This window comes from Ylistrum balloti, unplaced genomic scaffold (genome assembly GCF_031769215.1).
Source record: "Ylistrum balloti isolate Yb309-2 unplaced genomic scaffold, AGI_CSIRO_Ybal_v1 Utg370446, whole genome shotgun sequence".
Taxonomy (NCBI): Eukaryota; Metazoa; Mollusca; class Bivalvia; order Pectinida; family Pectinidae; genus Ylistrum; species Ylistrum balloti.
Genome location: NW_026782297.1, coordinates 10,220 through 36,817, shown reverse-complemented (window position 1 = coordinate 36,817; position 26,598 = coordinate 10,220). Strand labels below are relative to the sequence as shown.

The window sequence follows — 26,598 nt, the reverse complement described above, 5'->3', positions numbered from 1 at the left end:
ACATACTGAGCACCATTTACACATGGAATCCAGTGTCTATAACTTGTCTTATGGCTAAATACAGATACGAAATTAGCCCCGGGTGAAATATCGCGGAATAACTTGATGACATGTTCACAGCACTGACAGAACCGTGAAAATAACAGAAATAGCATTATGTCTAGCACATACTCATTAATCTCATCCTGTATACTCATATCACCTGTTGTATTTGGTCTGTGATTCCATGGTTATTTCAAAGAGCTGAACATATTTCCGCAATTGCTGTATTTGCCATGCAAAGGACCTCCCATAAACTGTTCACTGAGGTACTTACATGACATTATTTTAACGGGTGATTAACCATGCAGATAAATATATATTCCAGTACATTTTTAGAGCCTTCAAATTCAGAGCCATTTGTGTCCCCTTAGAAGTTTCCTATCTCAGGAAAGTTGACATTTAACGTGAAAGTGCGATCAGTGATAAATTAATACTGAATTATTTGTCCCTAGACAGATATATGACGCAAGTGAGTGACTAGGAGTGACGTGTCTGTGGTCAGTAATACATACAATCAATAGACTGAGGAATTGGTAATACTCCTACGCTATCTACAACGTGGCACCCGAATGTGCTAAAGTGCGGAATTATGGTTGTCCCATCGAGAAGAGTGATAATGAATGGGACATAAAGATGATATGACATCCACTTTAAGTCGCGACTCGGACGACGGACCGGATCGCGTGTAGTCTTTGTTACTTTAGGAATTTGTTTTAAGACTTAACAGTAATTTACCATCATACTAAAAGATTTTCAACACTAAAGTTTAAATGTATTGATTCAACATTAATTTTGGATAAATTGTACAATTTCAATACATATCACGCTTTATGTTTAACTTGTACAACTTTTAAATGTGTAAAATCGTACAATCGTATTCACGTTTTGACATTCTTAGTTTTTACTCTATAATGGTGTTACGATGAAAACGTTAAACATAGTTTTAAAGAAACCAACAAAAGATGAATAGAATTAGATCATACGAAAACTCACGTGTCCAGATCGCAAAATTACTAACGTGTACCTAAAAATTGTGATGTATTAACACATCTAGTAAAAATTCGAGATTTTCTACGAACGTAACTAAGATTGATAGTGCGAAATGAAAATTGTCTATAGATTTCTGAAATAATTTCCACCCATTTTTCTTTGTAGTTTCTCAGAATGCCAATATATCATATTTACATATTGATGTTTCCGCTGTGTTGTTTATGTGAGATACACTTAGTAGGAAATAATAGACAATAAACAACCAAATGGGCAGGTCCGTTCTATAGTATAGCAATTGATTTCTAGTCTACACGTTAAAGCTTGGTCATCATAGCCGCAACTGTGACGGTATCATTTAAATAAGTTTGTGGCATAAAATATCACGTGTTCATGTCAGACTCAATGTCTTACACAAATGTAAAATAAATTTAAGTTCAGAATAAGCCATGAGAAGTATAATGCAATTTAAAACTGAATATTATCATTTCATATTTAGATAAAGAATCCTGTAAGCTGACAAGGCTTTGAATATCGAGACCTGGTTCTGTGAAGATGAATTAATTGATTATCACTGTATCAACGCTTCAGTCTCCTTAATATTCGCCTATCAAACAAGATTAGTGGTTGTTTACCTGAGATTTATCACTCAATCACAGCCTCATATTGTTGATGATGGATCGTCATCGATTTTCTTACCTCCAGTCATTCTTTGGTACATAACAGACGTAAAACAAATATTAACAACATTTTTATGTCAATCTCCTACGTACAATGATATTCAATTCCTTTCTGCGAAGTAAGTTTACTGAAAGACTTATCGCGAAATGATATATCGATTTTATTCAAAATTTGTCGTTAATATATGTTCAGAATTCGTGGACTGAATGTTGAACCTACCAACATGTTCCTTATTTTAAAACGTGATGTGAATAAGCGCCAAACTTTTTTTTAAATTTCAAATTGACCTTTACACAGATGCCCATGCTCTGTCAATTTTGCTATCTTTATGTGTAACCTTTGATGTTTAAAAGAACATCCTGTTTGTGACATGATGAAACTATAACAGGACTGTTGTCTATCACATAAAATCCATCCCTGGTAATCCAAGTCATGTTCTATTCAAATATAACACACTATTTAAAGAAAACTCGCGGTACACTAAGTATATCGATCACGACTAATTAGAATTCCTAGTTCCAAATAAGTACGTGTTATTACGTCATTTCTGACCTTATGTAATTACTTTCTGTATAAAAATTAACGGTAAGACATGCAGGTACCGCAAAGACGGAGACGAACGCCCCATGGCAACGCTGATGGAAGATAATAATAAGCTGCAGCAACAGCACTTTGAAATGCAAAGCAATTAATTTGTACACAATGATTGTTCTCCTCTACCTATTTCACTGAAAGGAATGTTTTATTAACATAACAACAGGAATATTGCATACAGTGTGGAATCGTATCATCCCCAGAAACAAACTACACCAGAAGAAACTCAATAGTTTCATGTTGATAACGCACCAATGAATCCCCGATTGCTTTTTACTGACAGAAAGACAGCAGCTCGATATGGTATGTTACCCTGAGGGTTTGAAATAGATCTATCCCAGACAGGGCGAGCTACATTACATATTCAATATTGATGTCCACTTCCTCTTTAAGAGAAGAGGGCAGACGGGTGCGCTGTTCAAGAAAATTCCTCGAGCGCTTTCATGGTAGCATCGTATTCATTGCTGGATGTCCAATCTAGATTATGTTCCGTTCTGTTTGGCTGTCTCGTCTAACCATATAATTTCACAACCAGAGAATTTCGCGTCACTATATACATTAGGTTTCAGATACGTAATGGAAATTTACAACACTTCACGTTTATTTAAATGTTTCATGTAAATGTACACATTACCTTTCATTACTGTTAGCTCTAGTACAATCCAGGGTCGTCTGGTGCGGAAGTACCTCCACACGACCAACACAGTTTTGTTAGGTTGGAAAAAATATTTGCTTTTTGATTGTGTTTTTTTCAAGTTATTAATCAAATATTTAAGATATGATAATATGTGTTTCTTTAAGAGAGATTGCATTGTCGATCGAGACGGAGAAAATTCTCAATCGTCACTATGATGTCACACTCATAGTATCTAGTCTTTACTTGTCAACAACACGAAAAAGGTTAATAACGGGAGACATATATAACGAGTAAAACGTGTGGAAACTTAATAATCTTACCCTTCGGAATGAGATCCCGCTGATCCTCCGACCAATAAATGTCCCAGGAGCTATTCGTGCTTCTTGTGATATTTATAACGTTTTATAGGACAATACAAAAATAATTAACGACAGAATTGTTAACAGATAGATAAAAACAGCAGACAGTAAAACAATAACTTTTTTTTTGAAGTGGTATCGTGAACTCCATACATTAGATTAAATCATGATTTGGAATTTGATAATGAATTCCTCTATAATGTTGTGGACACAAAACAATGATAAAGATTCTCAGCTCGTAGTATTATCTAAGGTCAGTGTGGGTTATATAGCCATTTACATTGTAGACTTTCATGGGGATATATATTTTCTATTCTCAGGGGTGAATAAGACACTGTGATTAGGTACTTAATCAAAACATTTGATAAAGTCTTCGTTTTGCTTTTCTGATTAATGAAATATTAATATTTTTTTACATATTTACACGTACAATCATTTACAAAGTTAGTGAAATGGAATTAAAAACGCGTATATCTTTACTGCATCTTTATCTATTCTATACTGGTTATTTTTTTTAAAATGCTATGCCGTCGGTAACCGTCACGTTTGTACGTTTTACTTTAAATCTTAGGCCAGTTCGTTTTTTGATTATTTTTTTCGACTACAGTAAGGTACTACTGTAAAACTCATTTTTTTTCCAATTAAAAAAGGATTTTTGAAAATATTTTATAGATATTTTTGATAGCTGTCGTCTTCGTGGGACTTAATTTATCTTCTAAATTTGATGATATAAATGCTTTGTACATTTGATATAGAGGTGAACATTTCAATTTCAAGATTATGTCGATTCAAAGAACAAAAAAACCTTCGCGGGAAAATATTTAATATCGTATAAAGATGATTGATCCTGAGGCGCGGTAAACATTAACCCACGACGACAATTTAATCCAGTCTATTGATTTTTGTCCTGTAATTTACCTTGGGCAGTGAACAGAAGGATTACCCGCCATTGTATTTATACGACCCACCAGTTTCTGTAATGTATCTCCATCGAATAAAAACAAGACACGGACGTAAACAAGATTCAATTATCTATAGGCAATATCTCTGGAAACGTCATTCATTCTTGTCGCTTATGTAGTTAGAAATTACCCCTCCTAGTCATTCATTCTTGTCGCTTATGTAGTTAGAAATTACCCCTCCTAGTTAGGCCGCTTACACAAATAAACCTTAACTTCATGAATCGTGGACGCAGCCTGGTAATTGGTTTCTAAATAAGGCTTCTTCGTTCGGATCAACTTTAGTTAATTGAAATGGCTTCACATATAATCTGTGTCTTGTCCGTCAGCGATCGAATAGCCAGCTCGTCACGTGGTATAGTTATTTCGGTCACTCTGTAAAAAACGAGATAAACGTTTACAATCTGTAGGACTATAATTACTTCCCTACCAAAAATATTTACAATGTTGCATATTAATGTATAATAAATCCATCCATGCAACAAGCATTTTCATTGGTTATCGGCCCAAAACAAACAAAAATCGACGTCATTTTGTAACATGAGATATGATTGGCTAATGGAAAAAAAAAGAAATAACTTTATGATAGTTTTATAATGAATATTGCAATCTGTGATAGAGTTATAGGATAATCTTTAATTTTGTTATATAGTAATGAAGTGCACTTGGGCAGTTTCCGTTTTGGTGTTATGCCCGTATAACAGTGAAATAAAGCTTACTATTAATTGTGTCACATCGACGTAAAAGTGTACATTTGGCGATTTTAGAGCGTCAATATATTAGCCAATATCGGCGAAATATTTTATATAATTTAAGCACTTATAACGCCATTATCTATGACATTTCACAAGTAACAAAGAAAACAAAGGTCCGACTAATCCTGTCATTTAGAATCCAATGTACCAGTTATACAATTATATTAGTGACCTAAAATGAAGGCTTTGTCACAAACAACCATGATAAAAGAAAGTTCTATGCACATTTGTTTATAGTCGAGAACATCTTTACGAAAAAGAAATTCGTTTAAAACAATTTTGTATATCATAACGTTGCTAGACCCAGAGTCGTATGTAAGTTATACACTTAATAAAGTTTGAACAGCATTTAAAACAAAACGAGAAATATTATCTATTTTGTTGTACATTTAGATGACTCTATTTAGTTCATAAATGAAAATAATGTTTTCATCCTACACACATCCAACTACGTTTTATCTCGGTAAGGCGGGAGACAAACCTATATCGGTGAATATTGGTACTTACGCTCTGCTCACCGTCATTACCTATTTATAGCAGGCACTGAAATGTCATATCAAAGGGACGAATTATAGGATCGATCACTAGCTCGGAATGGGATTAACATCAAAAGAAACATCTCCTACAGACCCAGCAGAACCCTGTTAATTAACCAGCGGTCGTGAAGGTTATAGAGATTTTCACAATAGAATAACTCGAATATTTGAAAATCTTGCTGTTGCATATAAAATTGTACAAAAACACACATTTGAACCTATTATTACAAATTCAGGATTAGATAAGTAGAGACAAACAATAAATTAAACTACATTTTACAGCTGTTTCGTTCTTCTAGGACCCGTCTGTGGTGCTCAAAGCTAAATTGCGAAGCTTAAGATACGACTGAAGAAAACCTAAAAGTCAAAATCATGATATATATAAATATAGGAGAGCATAATTCTCAAAATTTAAAAACAAAACTGTAATTTCCATATATCTAATAATTTTACACGTGTACATTCTGAGCGGTGTCTCTATTGATTATGGTTTTAGGGTTTTATCATAATCAAGATTCCTTGCTCTGTTCTTTTTAAAAAGGCCGAGTATTCAATTATGTTTTAATGAAGTAAAGACTTTGATATGTAACGGAACTAAAGCGCCAACGCGGCGGATAAAAAAATAAAAGCAAACTGCTCTTGTGTGTTTGTCCTACTTCCATGAAACCGAGTACTCTCGGCTCTTCTCTTTGGAACGTTAATTGTAATTTAAACTTTCACGGTGACCAAATCCCAATGAACATGCGGCATGGGAGTCATAACTCACATAGTTTACAAAGTGGTATCTCGTCAAAGGATTCCCTGGAGCATTCCTAGGGTGAATATACCGGTAAATTGTCTGATCTGCGAACAACTACGATGCTCAAAGGAAAAATCAAAGAGAATATTGTCGCTGTGTTATTTGACACAAAGATTTTTTTCCTGGAAAATAGGAAGGGAGAAGGTAATTTACTTAAATATCCAAATCAACAACGAAGGACAATATACCGATATAGGAGTAGACATTTGTCTGTTTTTGATTACTGATGATAATGGTTTCAATATAGTTTTGACTTCAATGACGAAATTTAACTCAGAATTTTCTAAATAAACGGCTGTTAAATAAAGTGTTTATTGAAGTTATTGTAGATATATGATCGTTTAATGGTAACTCTTTGAAGGTGAAAACGGGAAATTTCAAAACATGTTAATTTTCTCACGGTTTGAAAAGGAAATGGATATTTTACCGATATATTATATGTTAAGATAGTAGTATGAAACTGAATGGCGGGAATTATTTCATATCTATCTGCTGTACTCACAGTCAAAACTTATCGTATGCTCTCGTTCTGTTTTTGTATGTTATACAAACACTCATATATAATATTACACAATTACGACAAACAACGTCTTTAGTAATAGTAAATCTCATAATAATGATTATCTATAAATATCACTGGAGCTGAACACTTCTGAAGAAACCGAAATATTATCCAAACGTGTAAAATATATTTTGTTAATGCATTAAATATTCGATACGTTACATTTTTATCTGAACGCGGTTTAGTATATGACATTTTTGTTCGCCGAGATCATTATGAGATCTGTGTTCTATCATGTCGGAAAATAAAAAAACAGCGTCAATTTGATGTTTCTCCATGTTTCATGGTTGAAAATATAATATAAACTTAGTCTATCTATTCTGAGAGCAATTGGAAACACGAACTCCATCTTATGTCGCGTAGAGGTCATATAATATCAGAACTAATTGAAATTAATTTAATAGTCTTAAAGACAAATTTCAATTTCAAAGTTACGGTTGTGAAATTCTAGATTAATTGAAAACGTAACAAATTATTTTTCTCGTTTCAGTATTTTGTTTATGTTATCAATTTTCTATTGCTGCCATTTTGTTTTTTTAAGAATGTTTTGTTTCTGTTTAACACACGTTGTAATGTTTGTCTTTTGTAATTTTTCAGAAGACAAGAAGTCAGAAGCACCATCAACACGGGTATGTATGACGGGATTGGTCCTTACATTGTCGTTCAATCGTTAGTTTTAGTCGACAGTATGATTGTGTTGTGTCCATCTTCTAGATAAAGAATAATATGAATTTGTTTCAATATCAAACGGAAGAGAGAATGAATTCATGTTACGTCATTAATATGTGTGGAAAAATACGTCATTGTTGCACAAATTGATGACGTTACTCTAACAAATGACGTAACAATGAATACCTCGGCAACGTATCGACGATTAGTATAATCTGTTGCGATCCTTCATCGACAGGAAAATATGCCATGAATCGAGATATCTGTAATCAGACTTGTAATGTAACACTTTATAAAAACAGCTTTTACTATATATTGACTGTTTTCATGATATCAAACAAATTCTTCAACGAGATCGTTTATGAATGAAAATTATGTTTTTTTCCTGACAGAATTGTACAAGGTTCACAACTCAGAATCTCAAGATACTCCTTAAGGTTGAGATCCTTTAAAAGACTTTTTTGTACTTTGTGGAATTATAAGAAAATTTCTCTAAAAGACGCACAAGTAAAAATAACCTATCTTATTGTCTATCTTGAACAAATGTATTGATAGAATAGTATTTATACTGAGCATCTTTGAAAACAAAACGTAAAGGAACTCACATTTTGACAGAGCTGTACCACCCTCATCGAGACGTCCACAGTGTGGCATCGTTTTACATTACTTCTTTACGGGCTCATATGTTTAAAGTTGAATAATTTCACACATGCCGGTACTGTTAAGAACAGTTCCGATGTTATGAGGGTATATCTGCGGAAGTTCGGGGCATTCCTGTTTATTATTAAATTATAAAAGGCTGATGTGGGTCCTCTCCAAAATTAAAAGTCTGTTTGTCATTTGCTGCAGAAATAATGAGAAGACTAATATGGTCACATTATGTACCACTCATTGCAAACATAATCCAATGCTTTGTTCAATGATCTATGTCCTTTATACATTCTGCTAAGATGTGATGCATTGTAACAAAGATCCAATATGAAGTCTCAGGGTGTTTAAATCGAATTTTGAATATCTTTTATCATGTGTGATATTACATTTCCGTGTCCTCTTTTGTATTCTTCAGTCAGATATATTTCAATTCTGTATCAACTGTACTTATCTGAGGGAGTTTAAATCGAATTTTGAATATCTTTTATCATGTGTGATATTACATCTGCGTGTCCTCTTTCGTATTCTTCAGTCAGATATATTTCAATTCTGTAACAACTGTACTTATCTGAAATGTTTTCTACAATTTTGTCCTGTTGATTGCGATCAACAAAATATGATTGCCATGTTTCCTATCTTGACGTATTTGTAATATACATATCCAATCAATCACTTTAACCTACTAACAACAATTAATTGACTTACAAATCGTTCATATTGTAATTGTCACCGGCCGTATTGACGCAAATATCATAATGTTTTTTATAAAAAAAAATTTAATTCTTGTAAATAACTGGTTCGCTTATTTTTTTTTTTTTGTATTGAGTCGTTTCGTACATTAGAGTAATACCATAGTTTAACGACTTCGTGTCGCAATGATAAGTATGCTATGTATTACATCAGTACTAGTAAAATGAAACCGAACCAAGGTTGTTACCACGTGAAAGGATAATGCGTCTGATCACAAACTACAATTTGAGAGTTATCTGGTTTCCACTTGAAACGCAACTATAAATTGTGAACCTTTTAAAAGTGAAAAAATCAAATAAGATATAACATTTTACACAAAAAAGTACTTTAAATCATTGTCATATATAGAAAGTATTTTTTATATTTATATCGACGTGTTTGTATGTTCGATGTAAGTATTGGACTGGGTGTTTTGGGGTTTTTTTTTTACATATATTGATGAATATCCTTGTAACCATGGTTTTGTTTAGGGAGCTAATGATAAACCGGACATTGGTTATGTATCGCCGAACAAACAAGCAACAAATAAACAAAAAACAATTATTTGTTTACAGGTAAACGATCAGGAACAAGCGTTAGAAGAATTAGCTGAACTCGCCGGTGAGTGATGGTGTGCGATAATAGCGCATTTTACTGTCATTAGTCGTATTTAAGTGACACTTAGCTACGTCATTGTGTAAATACCACTAAGGCTAAGATGGCTAATTACCCCGTCAGGTCAAGGTTTCCGTTTTTGTGCCTCATTTATATCTAGCTTAATTAAGCATGCATTTTCCTTGTTGTTCAGTTGTGTTAAAAATCTCTAGAATGGATCTTGAAGGCCAACACATAAATATTGATATTTCTTCAACACTCCTGCAGAAGTTATTTGATATTTTTGCGACAATATGTCATGAAAGATGCGCAATCGGCATTAATTTTAGTTATATCTTCAAACAATTGTAGATAAACATAGCGAATACTAACACTGATAGTGTGACATTTGTTCTCTACTGCCAGTGTTTGATCATTTCAATGTATAAATTTAGCACAAAATCGCAATACAAAAATGTGATGTGGAAAAGAATGTTCACATTGTTGTGTTAAATTTCAAGGAGATATTTTTAGATATCCAAAATCTTTAGTTAAACTAGATAATGTATGGTTAACTGTTTCAGTTTTCTATTATGTCTCAAAAACACAAATTTCTGTGTTTCAGCCAAGAGCCATAAAAATGTCGCCGTCCAGAAAGAGAAAACATACCACTATACAAATGTTAATGGGAAAGCAAAAAGTGATTCTACAGCAGAGGAAAAAAGTAAGTCGACACAAAAAAGCACTCTCAGATAACAACTACAGGGAAAATACATCATTACAACAACAAACATCATATCGTCCATTTAATATTTCTTTTAATAAAAACGTTACTTCCTACCATCACAAGAACTATTTTGGACATGGTATGGACCACAGACACAAGGCGATTTCTAATTCTACTTCAGAAGTCCTCGTCTTCAATAAAATAAAGGTTACTGCATGGATTATTTGAATGTATACATATTGTACGTGAAGGTGTGTTAGGCTGATCGAGTTGTACCATGTTTCAGTAAATCATGAAAGTGGCAGCTGTTTTGAATGACTCTAAGTGTACTTTTGACACTGTCGGGGGGACTATTGTAAATCTCGTCGATTTTACAAATATTTTATTTCGAAAACAAACCTCTTCAGACTTATTTGCGAATACACGACGTTGTTTGACATTATTTAATCAAACGTTGATGGTTTCAAATGTTTCTCAATCAAATGAATTATCTTCGCACAACGTCGTGACGTGTTAATATATTTTATGAAACAAACAAACACAATGCTAACATGTCAACTGAATCTTCTTGATTCAAAATCAAATTTTCTTAAACTTTGGCAAAGCATGTCCAAAAGAAGAATTTGCACGGAGACTCATGAAAACGTATACGGATGATAAGACCATATTGTGGAAGGGAGAGTGTCGCGTCTTCTCTTTAATCGACGAAAATAACATATTTTTCAACAATCTAATACCCAGAGTAATATGGTATTCTTCAGGTATATACAATATTGTACATTCGTATATTACGTGAATTATTAGTGTTACGTTATTTATTTATGTTTTAGTTTATGTCTGGAGGTATGTGTGTGTCATTTAAACATTTAATATGCATTCGTATCGTTTGATTTTAGTTTTAGATCCCGTGAAGCAGGAGCTGGTCCTAGATTTAAAACAGTCGACAAAAAGTGATAACACAGGATCAGGTCCACATGAAGTCACGGTCGACAAGATCGACATGCCAGCAGCGGGATTACATAAAAGTATCGTTTCCAATGGAGACGACACAGAAATCAATGACGTCACAGATGAAAGCGAGGTAAGACATTCACTTAAAAAATAATCGTTATCATCGTGTTATACTTTTTAACATGGTTTTCATGCATAGTTAAATATTTTGCGTCAATGTTTCTTCAATCTAATGAAAAACAATTTATGAAGACACTGCACCGGTTTCCATCGATAACAGAATAAAGACTGTTTTGTTGTCTATGCAGTTTCAAGATAATATACTTATTTTTTTTAAATACCAGTATGTCTAAATATTTTGGAACCTGTTCGCAACATGCAGGTTTTCTTACTTGAACATAAAAGGCTAAACAGACACGCAGAATCAATCACAAAGTAATGGAGCCAGGAATTAGAAACGTAACGAACTTATTGTACATTGTGACATCAGTGTAGGCAAGTTGAAATTAGTTTATAGTACAGTTGCCATGGTGATTATTTTTTATTTGTTATCTAGTTGGTGCGCTATTGTGTATGAAGAAACGGTTTATTCATTGGCGTGTGATAGGTATATAACACAATATATCGAGGGAAATCCTCGTCAATCAGTTAATTTTGCACGCGCGTCGTTGCCTCCACCTCAGTTTCTATCTTTCTTTACTGTCTCCTCTTTGATCATCGTTCTGTCTCGCGAGACGGGTTTCCATCAATCTACCATTCATGCGAAAATAAACGGCTAGCTCTACGAGCGTTCTAATCACCCACTTGACGCCTACGCGCAGAGAAAATAATTCCAGTAAAAAGTGTCGAAAATCGATAAATCCCGACTGGGTGGCAATTTAGCAGACTACGGGAAACTGTTTGAGCCTCAGTGTGGATGATAGATTTATGATAAGATAACATAGGTTAATTGTCTTAATAACAGAACAGATTCACGCCGTTACTGTCGTCACGTGATTGTTTTGCTTGCCAAGAGGCAAGATAATCTACATAACGCAATAACATAAACAAAATAGCTAAAACGGTAAAGATAATGGGGTTTTTGTGTTTGGCTGCCTGAGGGAAGATCACATCCCTATAAACTAAGATCACTATAATATCATTTGATGATGCAGGTAATTGACGCTGTTAGATTTGTTGATGGATGCTAAAAGCAAATAATCATATCCACGTAATTATTTACCAAAATTTGGTAATATTTTGCCAAAGTAAACGCATTGAAAATACATGTGCATGTAATTAATAAAAAAAAGATGCTGAAAACAACAAAGAATATACTTGTTTGTCAGCATTATGTTACTGTACGCTCAATTATGTGTGTTATCGCTTTCCTTTGTGTAATATCAAAAATCTCACTAAGTCGATTCCTACTTCCGTAAAAATGACGAGTCTGTCTAAAAACGTTGCTATTTGATATTTGCCTCGTGACAGGACGTCATTATTTTGTCCTTAAAACAAAATGGAAGGTAAATGAAAGTTGAATAATAACTATGTTATAACTAGACTATCGTTTCATGAAATATGTACTATAACCAGTTGACGAATTGACAAGTCCTGGAAATGAGGCATTATACACACATATAATGACATGCAATTGACACATTAATTTGTGGACTTTTATTGATTAAAGTATCATTCTATCAGTCACATATAAGGATGAGTTTACAAACTCATAGAACAATTCAAAATAGCTCGTCTTCTATGTTCCTCAATGAAACTAAAATCAACCAATTGATAAATATTGAGAAAATGATTTAATGCACCGAAGATGAAAGCACGTAAACTCACTTTACATTTTGGTCTAATTCTAAATCAGGATGAAAGGGACTCGGATGATATACTAGGTTAAGTACAAAGTAAAGAGACAATAGGTATGTGACACGTGCAACAATTATAACTGCATTTGCTATTGATCCTAGTATTTAACGCTGGGTTACACCGTATTATTGAAACGCGATAATGGTTAATGCTATTTTTTGTCCTTTTTTCCTGTTATATAAATCTCAAATCTATTCAATTACACATGCAACGATGCACGTGGGTGGATCATAATTGGTGGACTAAGTTTCACGATTTTTACAAAACAGAATATATGACGTGGTTCTGACTACAACGATTTCAGTAAAGTTTACAATACGATATATATACAAGGGTGGCTCTACACGTCTCAGAGTCCGTTATTTATAAGTCTAAATTTCAAAATGTTTCTCAAATAAAATACTGGTAAGGTTTCAGTGTGTTGTAATTAATACAACAGAACTTCGCCTCTTTACGCTTCAGTACTAATGTTTTGTATTTTTTCAAAAAGTGTTTAATAATGTTTCTAGGATAAACAAACGACATATTATACCCTGGTATATTGATGAGAAGGTATCTAGACCAAAGACCAGTATTGACAAAGGTTTACATGGAGAGCGTATTGATAAAATAGTCATATTAACCGGAAAGAAATTAATGCCATTTTTACCAGAATATCTTCTAGGATTGAAAAATATTAATGCATTTTGAAATAATGCCTAAATGCGCTGATCGTAATACAAGCTCGATTTTAAAAACATCAAGCAGGAACCACGTAAATCCGACCACTATGATATTGACCTGACATGCTATTTCTGACTTAACTTCATTAGTTATGCTGAAAAATTACAGAAATTTCCATTTTCAGAATCCAATCTGTCTGACTCATGTCTAAAAATGTCGCAACATTCCGTGACACTGACAAAGAATTTAGGAACTCACTTAAACATAAAAAGCCATTTGCCATATTTCAGCAATATATTTCTCTAAAATGGCACACATGCTGACGTCACAAACGCGCGCTTACTCCCACGTGGGATTTATTCCGCGCCATTGCTGATCGAAGAACCAGCCGTAATCAATATGATTAAAGAATACACTATCGACCGGTGATCTCTATACTTTTTCATCATTCCGACATTTGCATAGCCGAATATTGGTCAAGCTTTTTAAATATAACATTGGACAATAGTCACGAGACAAATCCTTAGGGGGAAATACGAACTGTTTTCTGTTCCTCTGTATGATGACTTTTGTAAACATTCAATTACGCTATATAATGCAATACACAATTTTTACACCCCTCAGGAGACAATGAAAGAGAACAATATATCGCTTGTGATTTTAAGAGATAAATAGCAAAAGACATGCCAACGATGCTATTTTTGTTATCATTTATTTTGTTCTTCTAGTTTTTTGTAGACAGATTCCTAATTCAAAGCCAATACACTTTAACAGTTGTATTTCTGTCAAAACCAATACAATATCGAAATATAGTAAATACTTATATAGCAAATGACTGTGAAAAGGGCAAGGAAGATCGGGTTAGCTGTACAGCAAATTAAAAAATAATTACAAAATATAAAGGGAAGTCTACAGTAGCTTTGTCAATAAATTAGATATGTTGTAATAAAAAATATCATCAAAGAAAGAGATTATTTTATTTTGCCAATAGTTACATTTTTCACCTTGCTTTTGTTTTCTTGTCAGAAATTTACCTAAGCACTCATGCTTTTATTGCTTAACAAATCGGTATGGTTTGAATTTTAAAGAACATATCCTGAACATGTTATGATGGTGTAAATGAATGCCCGCAGATTATTTGTTTAACGTCTGGTGATAACTTGTATACCTTCTAATAAATAATTAAGATGCTATCGATCCAAATAACAATATAAGTTTTTTATAATCCTTATTAATTCTTGAAACAACAAGAATGAAAACATTTTTCGTAAATGCTAGATTCCGGTGAAGAAGAATGATATTGGCTTTCAATAGTCACCAGATGTTGATTAAGCATTTTCATACTAATACATATTAATCACTTAAATATAGCGAATGCATTGTCATTGTAATGAGCTTAACCGCATTACTCACTTCTGTCTTAACTGATAGTTTTAAGATGTTATACTTTTTAGCTGACGTAGGATGTACGTTAAGAACAAGCAAATAACGATATGTCAATATGATTCAAATTCAACATCGACGGAACAAGGTCAAAATACAAACATGACCCATTTTTTTTTCTTACTTTACTTATATCTATTGCTCTTTTCAGCAAAACAGAAATAAATGGAAAACTTCTGTTAAAAACAAAATCCGCTTATTTTTTTCTGGAAGCAAAAATGTAAAATCAGCACGATTTCCATGATTGCGGCTTTAAGATGCAAGTCGCTTAACCGCTTAAATATCACTTCAGCATTATCTTATATGAATAAACGCCGCTTCATTTCCGCCGCCTGATGTACCGTGAAATGAAAATTGAAATCTGTCCCCTAGGAATACCCTAAGCTTCCTATATATAGAATGATTTACGACCAATCATATCACTGTACTTCAATTTCAGCAAATATCATCAAAAGCGAGTGATATCATCAAGTTTACTCCGGAAGCAGTTGCTGAGTTTCTATTGGAAACGGGGGAATTTGAGGAATTTGACCAAGCTTTAAAGGAGCTGGAGAATTCATCAGGGGTAAGAAAGACACGCAACTAGATACAAGATGTTTTTACCTCTTTGTACTACTCCACAGCTTGTTGCCTTTCATTGTACTGTTCAGTTCTCCTGGTCCTTTTCCATTTTGTTGTCAGCTTTTACTTTACCCTGGACAAATTGCATCCCCCTATATAACTAATTGGGTAATCATTGTACCTAACAAAGCGGTACTTTTATGATGAATCTTTCTTTAATTATGCCTGGATTGTTGTATTTTTTTCTGGTTAATTTTCGGTTTTGTTGTAACTTTTATTAACTAACAAAAATATCTACATGTCAACAGAACCTGAGAACTTAACTTAATCATTAACACGGAAAGCCTTGAAAAATTGCCTGAATAGAATTTTTTTTTATTCGCTTCGCATTTGAATCACGACTTTATGAAAAGGTAGATGTTTCATAATATAAACTCTAACTGAACGATAACATCATCAGCGGAAATCTTCCATGGTTATTATTGTTATTATTAAGACATTCTTAACGGCCTGTCAACACTTAAAAGTTCATTAGCGCCATCAAACGGTAAAACACACAGCGATCCAAAAAGAAATAACATTAAACAAACTAAAAGGTAAAAGACAAATGCTAAATGTCTCAAGTGTGTATACCATCACAAAAGATTAAAATGGTACGTCAAGGTTTATTATATAGACCAACATAGTTCAGGCAACATAGAATTTTACAAATCTCAACAATTTCAAAAATGCGTTACGATAAAACAGTCTTGAGTAGACAGTAGGTCAATGTAGTCCAATAAACAATGTTTAACGGTGAATGACTCATCACATCCTTTGTACCGAGGATTATCTTCTTTCAACATATATGAATGTGTGAGGTGTCTACGTTGACATTTCATGCTAATAATGTTGTTATCGTCTGGTATAAATTAAATACTTACCAGGTTGTATTTGTTTGTTTCAGTTTCTACCAATTTCACAATAGTGTGTATTAGTTACAACTGTATAAACTCTGAATATACGATATTGAAACTAATTCTACAAAATAATGATAATAAATAAATAAATAATTCTGCGAAAACCTTTATTTGCATCAATATCTCTTGCTTTACACTTCTTCACAGCCTGGTTGTAATAAATATCTATAAAACATCAACTTGAAAATGTGCAGTTGTCCACAAATTTGCATTAATGTTCATTAGCATCATATAACAACACCATTAAAAGACTTGTTTAAAAAGACAACCACGGGTTCTGATAAAACGAGAAATATTCATCCCTTGCTTCTAGACATGTTTTCAATTAATTCTCTGATTTTGCTATTGTTGTCTTTGGCCACTTTGCTTCATTTGTGTTCTATTTTAATTCCACACCAGACGATTTAATCGCAAAGGAATTTTTCAAATGGTTAACCAGTGATCTCAAACTCACTTCGGAAGTAATTATTCCCCTTGAACAGAGATACTTTTACAGACAATTTATTGCTTCTATGAAAAGCTTTATGGAGTCATCGATTGCTTCTACAAGCCGAACAGTATAAAGACGGCACTGCTCCCTGTAACACCGGTGGTCTGTTACAATTTATCAGAAATCTATAAGACCGAATTCTCGTTAAAGAAAAACAAACTAATTGGAAACCCATTATGCTCTACTAGAGTTCTATTTTGGATATTTGATGTCTAAGATATTGAAGTTCAGAATTGTTAAACGATGACCCAATTATCTTTAATGAGCCATAAAACATTAGAATATGTTATTAAGTGGTCTAGTGAATAAATGAAGTAAAATCGATATATATAGTAGGTGGGCGGTTTCTATAGGTGCCAATAACAATTGGTTATTGAAATAAAATAATTACAAAACAGGGACTAGTGTGAAAAAAAACTTTCTCTTTACTGATATCTCACACTACAGCGCATGTACATAGATTCAGCTTAGTTTGATTAGGTTGAACGCCCCCGCAAATGACGTATCGCAATTAAAAAAGGTATCAAACAGAGGTACTGTCTTTTTGAAGGTCTTCCTTGTATTATATATGTCACGACCTGTTTGGTATTCCATATATTTTGGTTAAAACGAAATGATAATGTTTGGATTTTTTTTTCAAAAGTTCTTTGTTATTTTTTTCATTAATAAGATAAACATCAACTTGTTAAATGAAATTAAAAGAGATAGAAATATTTAACTATTAAATATTTAATTGTCTTACTCTAATATCCGGTAGTACTTTTAACAAAACATGAAATATGCTTTTAAAACACAACGCATGAATGAGTAAATCATTTAGATGTTGTGATATAATGATTAGTCATAGATTATATAATTCAAACACATATTAAGTTTGCAAGTAAGAAGAAACTTTTTTCAAACCTATTTGTGTCCACTATGAGAATCGCGAAACACATCAATAATGTTCACAGAAAATCTTGTGGAATGAAGCCTATATGACCAGTATTGAATCTAGCTATATCTCCACTTATACTATTGTCAGATTCGGGTGAAAACAAGAACTAAAATAGATAGATTTGTTTTGGAGCGTACACTTAAAGCGAATTTAAGAATAAATCTAATTTACACACATATGTGGTCACGCAATTCGAGCGTGTTTAACATTGTTAAGGAAATGTAAACAATATCCAAATCGATTGACATTTTACCATTCTGCCGCCCACGCTAGCCTTCAAATTACTGCCATTCACAAACCGTATTGATTTTACAAATTGAAAACATGTTTGGCATCAAAAGAACTAGTCACATATCGTTGAGATAAAAGAACAAACCGAATGGCAATCTGATATAGTATTGTGAACGTAAAACACCTCTTCACTGCAGAAGTCAATAGAAGTTCATCTATCGATGAATGTACGTAAGTACGAGGTGTCTGACCAATACAAGCTCAAGTATTATAAGATAGCATCGGCGGAACAAACACATTTAATTTGATTAATGGTTTATTTCCCTTGCTTGGAACTCTTCATAAACGATATAGGATTCGTTTAAACTCCATACGTTATGAATAAAAAAAAACCCTTGATAAAAGTGTCATATTTTCGTCACGTAGGAAATTATCTCTCCGTGAAGGAAACATTCTACCAAGATTTGATGACTGCAATCTTGATTGCAACTCAAATTTCTCGCCGTATTAGATTATTTAGAGCCGTTTACCAAATAGATCACAGGATAATGTTTAATCTAGCGCAGATTGGCTGCCGCTCGTGACAAAGTCCTCCCGTTTTGGATCATAATTATCCCTCGGCAGTATTCGCTTTCGGATCACTTTTATCACAACGCACTCGTCGCGGTGACAACCATTCAGATATCGTTGTATAGAACAAATAATTCATTTTGTAACAATTGTACTCTTATTGAAAATAACTGAACAGAATGAGATAAAATATTTAATCAAAAATAAAAATCAAAGTGAGTAACTTCAATGCACTTAGTTGTGTGTTTTCAGTTAAACAACAATATTATTTCTAGGATGAACAAGTATAAAGTGATAGTGCGTTGTACAGTCTATTATGTAAAACAAAATGGAATGATAGAGCTTAATGGTAATGATCGCTGTAAAAACTGAAAATATTCGAATCTTGTAAAATCGTCCGGTTATTTGTGCCTGTTATCATCGATGCCAAATATATATAAAATATGTAAACAAATAAAATACCAAGGAATTTGCACATAGTAATAACGACAATATCATCCAAATAGATATACATCATACCACAAAATATTTCAGGAGGATAAAAAATTCGGGTAGAAAATAATTCCAGAATGTTTCAAAACCTTATTGGTTAAGTGATGATATGTTTATTTACGATAATCTTTCAAATCTAACAATACTTTCTACATGAGACATAAGCAGCCCATCCTTGTCTGTGTTGATGAATCGGAGGCCAGGTCAGCTGCCAGTAATTCTAGGTCTTTATTCACGTGTTCTAAAGATAAGCCCGTCGTTATGGGTATACCGCAGTTTTTGTATGTAACCTCAAATGGACTATAATAGCGCACTCCTTAAGGCAATGGACTCAAAGATAGTAAAGTGTTATTCTAAATAAGGATCGACATTTCCGGAGCTGGTGTATGAGGAATAGATTTGCTGTCCATTATCATTATGAGAATGACTTGTTCAAGATGCTGTGACGTCAAACACGTTCGGCAATATTGATTTTTCTATTTCCGGTGGGCGGATTTGTAGTTAGTCATTCATGATTTTGCTAGCTCAGCTGGATATGCTGTTGTTCTTCAAAACACATCCTCGCACATTTTTTCCGTTCATGTATCACATTGAACCCTTGGCAATTGTAAGATTTAATTTGATATAAACATTAGCATGTAATTGGTGTAATCTCCACGTTTGTTTTATTTTATTGTTTTTAGCATTCTTACGCTTTCATGATGTGTATGTCTTTAGAATACATCCATATTATCACAAACACTGTTTGATAAGGCACTAAATCTGTAATATATTTGATTATGGGAAGGCAGAATTTCTTATCAGGAAGACATTTCTGTGTGATGACAATATATCAGTATAATGTGACCGGGTGAGGTGATATTCCAGTGTGATGACACTATATCAGTATAATATGACCGGGTGAGATGGTATTTCAGTGTGTTGACAATATATCAGTATTATGTGACCGGGTAAGATGACATGTCTGTGTGATGACACTATATCAGTATAATTTGACCGGTTGAGATGATATTTCAGTGTGATGACAATATATCAGTATAATGTGACCGGGTGAGGTGACATTCCAGTGTGATAACTACATCTGTATAATGTGACCGGGTGAGATGACATTCCAGTGTGTTGACACTATATCAGTTTAATGTTACCGGATAGTATGACATTATAGTATCATGGGTCCATCATCTGATACCGTTTTCATATCTCCATTTGACCTTACCTCTCTTGCGATCTGGAATGTTCCCCAAACACACAAGCATCATCCTATGCGTCATGTGTATGATGTCATCGTTCATATTTGGACTGTTTTTACATAAAAAGATAATTATGTCTTATCTTTTCTTCTTTTTAGATGACACATGAACAGGCTGAACAATACAAGGATAGCGTTAGAGAAGCTTACAACAAATTGTACGAAGAGGCCGAAGCGCAAGCACAGTCCGAGTCAGCCTTTGAAGAAGTAGGTTTCATGCATATTTTTTTCATAGTGTAAAATATGTGTTTGGTAATTTGTGCCCACAAACCGCAACGCTAGTTATTGTTTGTGAATTATGCTTCATATAATATCAAAATAATTAATGAAGGATGTTTTTATCGTTGAATTATTCTACTCTGAATTGATCCGTAATACGAACTATTGATCCAAATTTAACAATGAATATTGTCTCTATGTACAAGTAGTGTTATAACGATATATTTATCATAATAAATCGTTTAAAATATTGTATGGAAATGTGTATCAAATTGATTTTTTTTTGTCTGTATTATTACATCAATTTTTTTTCTTAGACATTTTTCCCGGAAACATTGGAAGAGATTCCGGCATCATACGACGCGATACCAGCCAGTTTCTATAACATGTACAATGACGACAGCCGAATTCCAAGCCTCGATATGGAGGAACTACAGAATGAGGTTGCCATTCCTGATGTCATTTCAGAGAAAGAAACTCTTAATACACTCATTGAAGATTTGATGGATGAATGGTTATCACGTGCAGTTGTCACAGGTAACGACCTATACATGGTAGTTGATTAGTTACATGATTTATGTTATCAGAAACACAATGACATCACCTCGAAATTGGCATTTCTCTGTGAGAATATTACAATGAAGTTGTCCAAAATATCATCAATTTGTCTGTCTGATTAGAATGTTAGCAAACAATGAATTAACCTCTAAAAAGTAAGCACGTTTAAGCATCCGACATTTTTGGCGACAGGCATAATAATCAATTCTTAGCTAATGCTGAAGAAGATTTTCAACTGAAATATAGCAACTTTCCTTCATCGAATCGTCGTTAATGGCATGGTTTCAAATCGTGCTATATAACAATGTCTTCTAGTCATATTGTTTTCAGAAATTATTCATTTCACTGTGTGCCAATTTGTCTTTGGATATGTGTGTAATTAATGATATTTCAATAATGATATGCATGCAGGAGTTTTTGATAATGTTAACACTTTCTACTTTACAGGCGACCAGAAGGCCGGGGCCATGCTTAACAACATTATGTCTGTCGTGTCCAAAGATCAGGATCCTGATGATTTCAGACAAGTTCGTCAGATTCTCGGTAAGCTTATAAATACATGCTTTCCTTTTCCTGTGAATAACCAAAACAACTTTAAAATGCTTTACATTTTAAACAAAATCCGGAAGGTAAATGCCTGTGCTCTATTTATATATGAAAATGTGTTTCGGTCCATATCGATTTTAGTAAATCGATTTTTTTTTAATATTATACGAGGCTACTAACACTACTTATGAGTCCTAGAAAGAAGAAACTTCAGGTCACTGAATCAGCTGACATATATTGTATCTATAGGTGTTATCTACATTTTAACCAAGATACCGCGATACCTTCGCTCAAGGAAGTTTTCGCCCATCTACCATTATAGAAGAATCCGATTCATATGCATTTCATCACTTAGGATGATATAAAAGAATACAAAATTTTAAACTGGTGACGATCATTTTCTAGTATACATTATAACAGCGAAACCTTGGCTCTCCCACTATTTCATCAACCTACTTTCACTTCTTTCCTTTCCGTGAAAATATTTCTAAACCATGTTAATTCTTTCTTGAATGCTTCCTCGTTTATTTGCGATATTTCCGTATCCCCGAAACATTAAACCATTGTTTCTCGTCGATTGTTCTGATGATATGCATCTTAATCATGAGCTTGTATTCACGTTATTTACCTTTTCGCAGCTGACCTTGTTGCTGATGAAGTTCTCCAAGGACTGCAACCTAGACAGGAAATACCAATGGGATATGAAGACATGCTTGAAACTCAGTTCCTTCCATCTATTCAACAACCAATTGTCAACGATATCCCAGAAATAATGGACAGCGCAGATGAGTCTCAGGAAGCAGTCCAGTCGCCACAGGAAAAGAAAAGCACCGAGACAGAGGATGAAACGGCGCCTGAGTCAGATGAAAAAAACCAAGAAAAAGAAAAATCAGCAGAAGAGCCAGGTAGGCACTGACCTATTTACATTGCGAGTACGTCTTTTTCGGGCTATTCTCTGAAATTATAAATAAAAGGCGATTTTTATTTGTATATTTTATAACGGTGTAGTAAGGGTAATGATAAGCGTGATTTTATTCACGTTGTAAACATAGGCTTTAGTATTCTTAACGAAATTAAAAAACAAATCTTATGGAATAATCGCAATAAAATAGCCATATTAGTTCTTGCTTACGCAATTAAAACAAATGAAAATTCAGAACCTTATTTTTCAGAACAATGATTATTGTATTACAAAAATCATATTTTGGGCGTCAATTAGGAAACAAAAGATAAGTTAACATTTTTGTAACTTTTCCAGCTCTACATTGCTCATGTCTATGCCGATTATATGATTTACTTTGAATAGTTTAAACTTTTGCTAAAACGTCGAATATTTGTAAATAACGTTATAATGTTTTAGTTGATCATTACGTCATTTATCGACACAAACGATTACACTAAGATTTTCTTTCCTGTTTATATTAACAGAACCATCAAAAGAAGAAATGGAAAAACTCAAGATGTAAACATGTCAACACAGAACTCCTAAAACAGCGACATCAAAATCCAGCGATTCTCTAAACAAAGGAAAACATGATGCAAGAATTGCCCGACATAATTGTCACTTTCTGATACACCTTGCAATGACATTCATTTTATCTGGAATTACTCATTGTGGAACGCTGGTAATCACTTTCAAAAGTTTTTGAGAAAATATTTTAAGAAAACGTAAAATTTGTCGGAAATCATGTTTGTGTAAACAATATATCTGTTTGTAAAAATAGTCATTGGTAAACATGTATGACGTCCTGTACTAAGTTATAGATCGTGTAATGTGTACATCTAAGATAAGTGAATATGAACAATGTATTGAAATGAAAGTTCATATATGGACAAAACATACTGAAGCGTACCTAGTAAATATATTGTGATAATATCACAAATACTGAGAAAATAATATTAGGGAAAATACGAGTATAAAACAAACGTTTGTCTGTATTTTTTCTTCGTTACGTAACGGCAATATGATGAACTGCAGCAGAGGAAGACGTTAAGAACAGGAGTACGCATTGTATATTGTGTATATACCTGTCATTTGTAAAAGAATAGTCTCATTCAGAACTTACATGATCCGCAATTTCAATATGGTGTGTCTGCTTTTTACTGAAAGATTTTCAACAAATGATAATCGTCTTTTAAATAGTTACGTCTAACACAGTGAGGAGGCGAGAAATCTGTGATATATAGCTAGATACAATTTATGAAGCCCCCCCTCGAAGTCATAGACAAGTGTTACCGTAAAGACTGATTTTTTTAAATAAAAAGTACAAAGAAATAAATAAACAACACACTTTTATGTAAATACAAATATCATGATAGTTGTATATCATCAGGTTCATTCGAAGAAGTGCATGCAAACATCTTTATTGGTAAAATGTGCAGTTGGAATATATGGCGAAGTTCGGGGAGAAATAGTTTCCTATTTCACCAAGTCTGTTATAATTACATCAAATATTTCGTTGTGATTTTCAATGCTATTATGTTAAAGGAATCATTCAAAAGAAGTTTTCTGTGCATATCTTTACCCACAATAATAACTTTATTCTATATTTTTGTGAGTTCGATATCCATAAAAGTATCGAAAATACCAATACCTACCCTTTATACGGTTATGAAGTTGATTACATTCCTTAAATAACGCCCAAAACACAATCAATATTGCGTGTAATATATTCTGGTAGTAATTGACGTCATCAAAACAAATCAATAAATGGTGTCATGCGGTTGTATGTTATATTTGACGTTGTTAAAATAAAATCGTCTCCTTTGGCAGGTTGATCAAATATCATTCTATGTGTAAAGAAAGTGCTTGGCTATAAATATGACTTGATGTATAACGGTCATTGTTTCTAATTGTATCTCAGCATGCTATGTGTATGACCGTATCTAACAATGGTCGTTCATATCTTCTTCATTTGTATCATCTAAAGATGAACTATAATCTTCATACGCTCAAACAGAACAAGCTCAATATATATTTTAAAAGAGATACCGATAAGGAAACTTTAGAGAAATATTGATTCACTGAAAACAAGTTATATTTAAATCGTGAAGATATATTCTTCACGAATTGAAAAGTTATATGAAATCATATGAATATATCTACCATTTTTATTACCTTTTCATTTGAAATTTACCAAAGAGTATATCTATGATTTTACATACTTCAAAATAAATTCTATTTCTTTACGAATCAGGTTTTCATTTGTTTTATTTTCCTCTATTCTTCTGATATGATGATTCAGAATTAACATTTTAGCTTTAATTTTATCACAATATATATATGATATGCATCTCTCATTTCCTAACAAATTTCATTTCTAGATAACACAGGCAGGGTATGTGTAAATGATTTGGAAACGTCATTTTTTATCAGAGGACTTGAAGTTTGCATTTTTGGCAAAATAAACCAAACACATTCTATCTTGTCAAATGAAATCGGATAATCTGGTAAAAACAACAGTTTTTTTTCTCTCTTTTTTTATTAAACATTGGCAACTATTTGCTAAAGTATGGACATAAATGCTATGTGTGACTAGACATAGGAATATCAGGAAAATACCAATATTACTGTGGAAAATCATATAATCTTATATAAAAAATAATAGTTTGATTTATTTAACTATCTATTAAATGAGAAATTATTAAACGGCGAGACATTTTAAAGAATGTTTAATTCGATTATATGTTCAAATAAAATATACTTTGTTTAGTGTTATCCCAATGTTTAAAATCGTGCCTATGTCCTTTTTAATGATAACTAAAGATGTTGGGCAAGGTATTGAACGTTATTGCAGATGTTAGATCAAAACGTTGTTTGAAATTTGATACACACTCTACGACAATTATGTGATGATGTACATAGATATTAATGCACTACAAAAATGTTATTATTTTTATATGTAAATACAAAAAAAAAAAGATAATATCTGCTAGTATTTGAAATCAGCGAGAAATTTTAGACACTTACAGTCTCATCTTGTATCATCAACAATAAAGAATCGTTTCAAAACATCCGGGACTTCAGTTGTTTTTACTTGTTTTTCATTGCATACAAATTCGTTCTTGCAGACGAATCTGATCTATACAAAACGAAAATCGTAATATTGAAATTTATTGTCGATAAAGAAGGTTTAAGCTGAAGAACGTAAAACAACAAAATCACTACCACAACTTGTTGTTTCAGACCAGGAAGCATGTTTTAAAAATTTAGAAAAAACACCAACTATAAGAAGGACGTCACTTTTTTACGGAATACCTGGACTAATGCTCCCTGTATGTTTTTGTGAGTCTCCGTGCAAATCGCTCTTCTCTTCATAGTTTGGCCTAGTTCTATCGAAGTTGGGTTTGGATCAGGATTATGATCACTTGTTGATATTATTGGGTTTCAATATGTTCAAGTAAATTCCACCCACGAAATACAATAGAGCCAGATAAAGAATACAACTTCATCATACAGCTTTTTCGTCGTTCTTTGATTCGTCAGTGGTCCTAAGGGCTAAGTTCTTGATACCTTGGAGGCGGACGAAGAAAATTAAAAAAAAAATAATCAAAGGAAATTATAAGATCAAGATGGGGAGGAACACTAGCC

General features: G+C 33.1%; 1 pseudogene; it reads left to right on the top strand.

Moving 5' to 3' along the window:
- Nucleotides 1-22,912, top strand: part of LOC132554817 (uncharacterized) — a 33,789-nt pseudogene extending 10,877 nt beyond the window's left edge.
- Nucleotides 22,913-26,598: the final 3,686 nt, after the last annotated feature.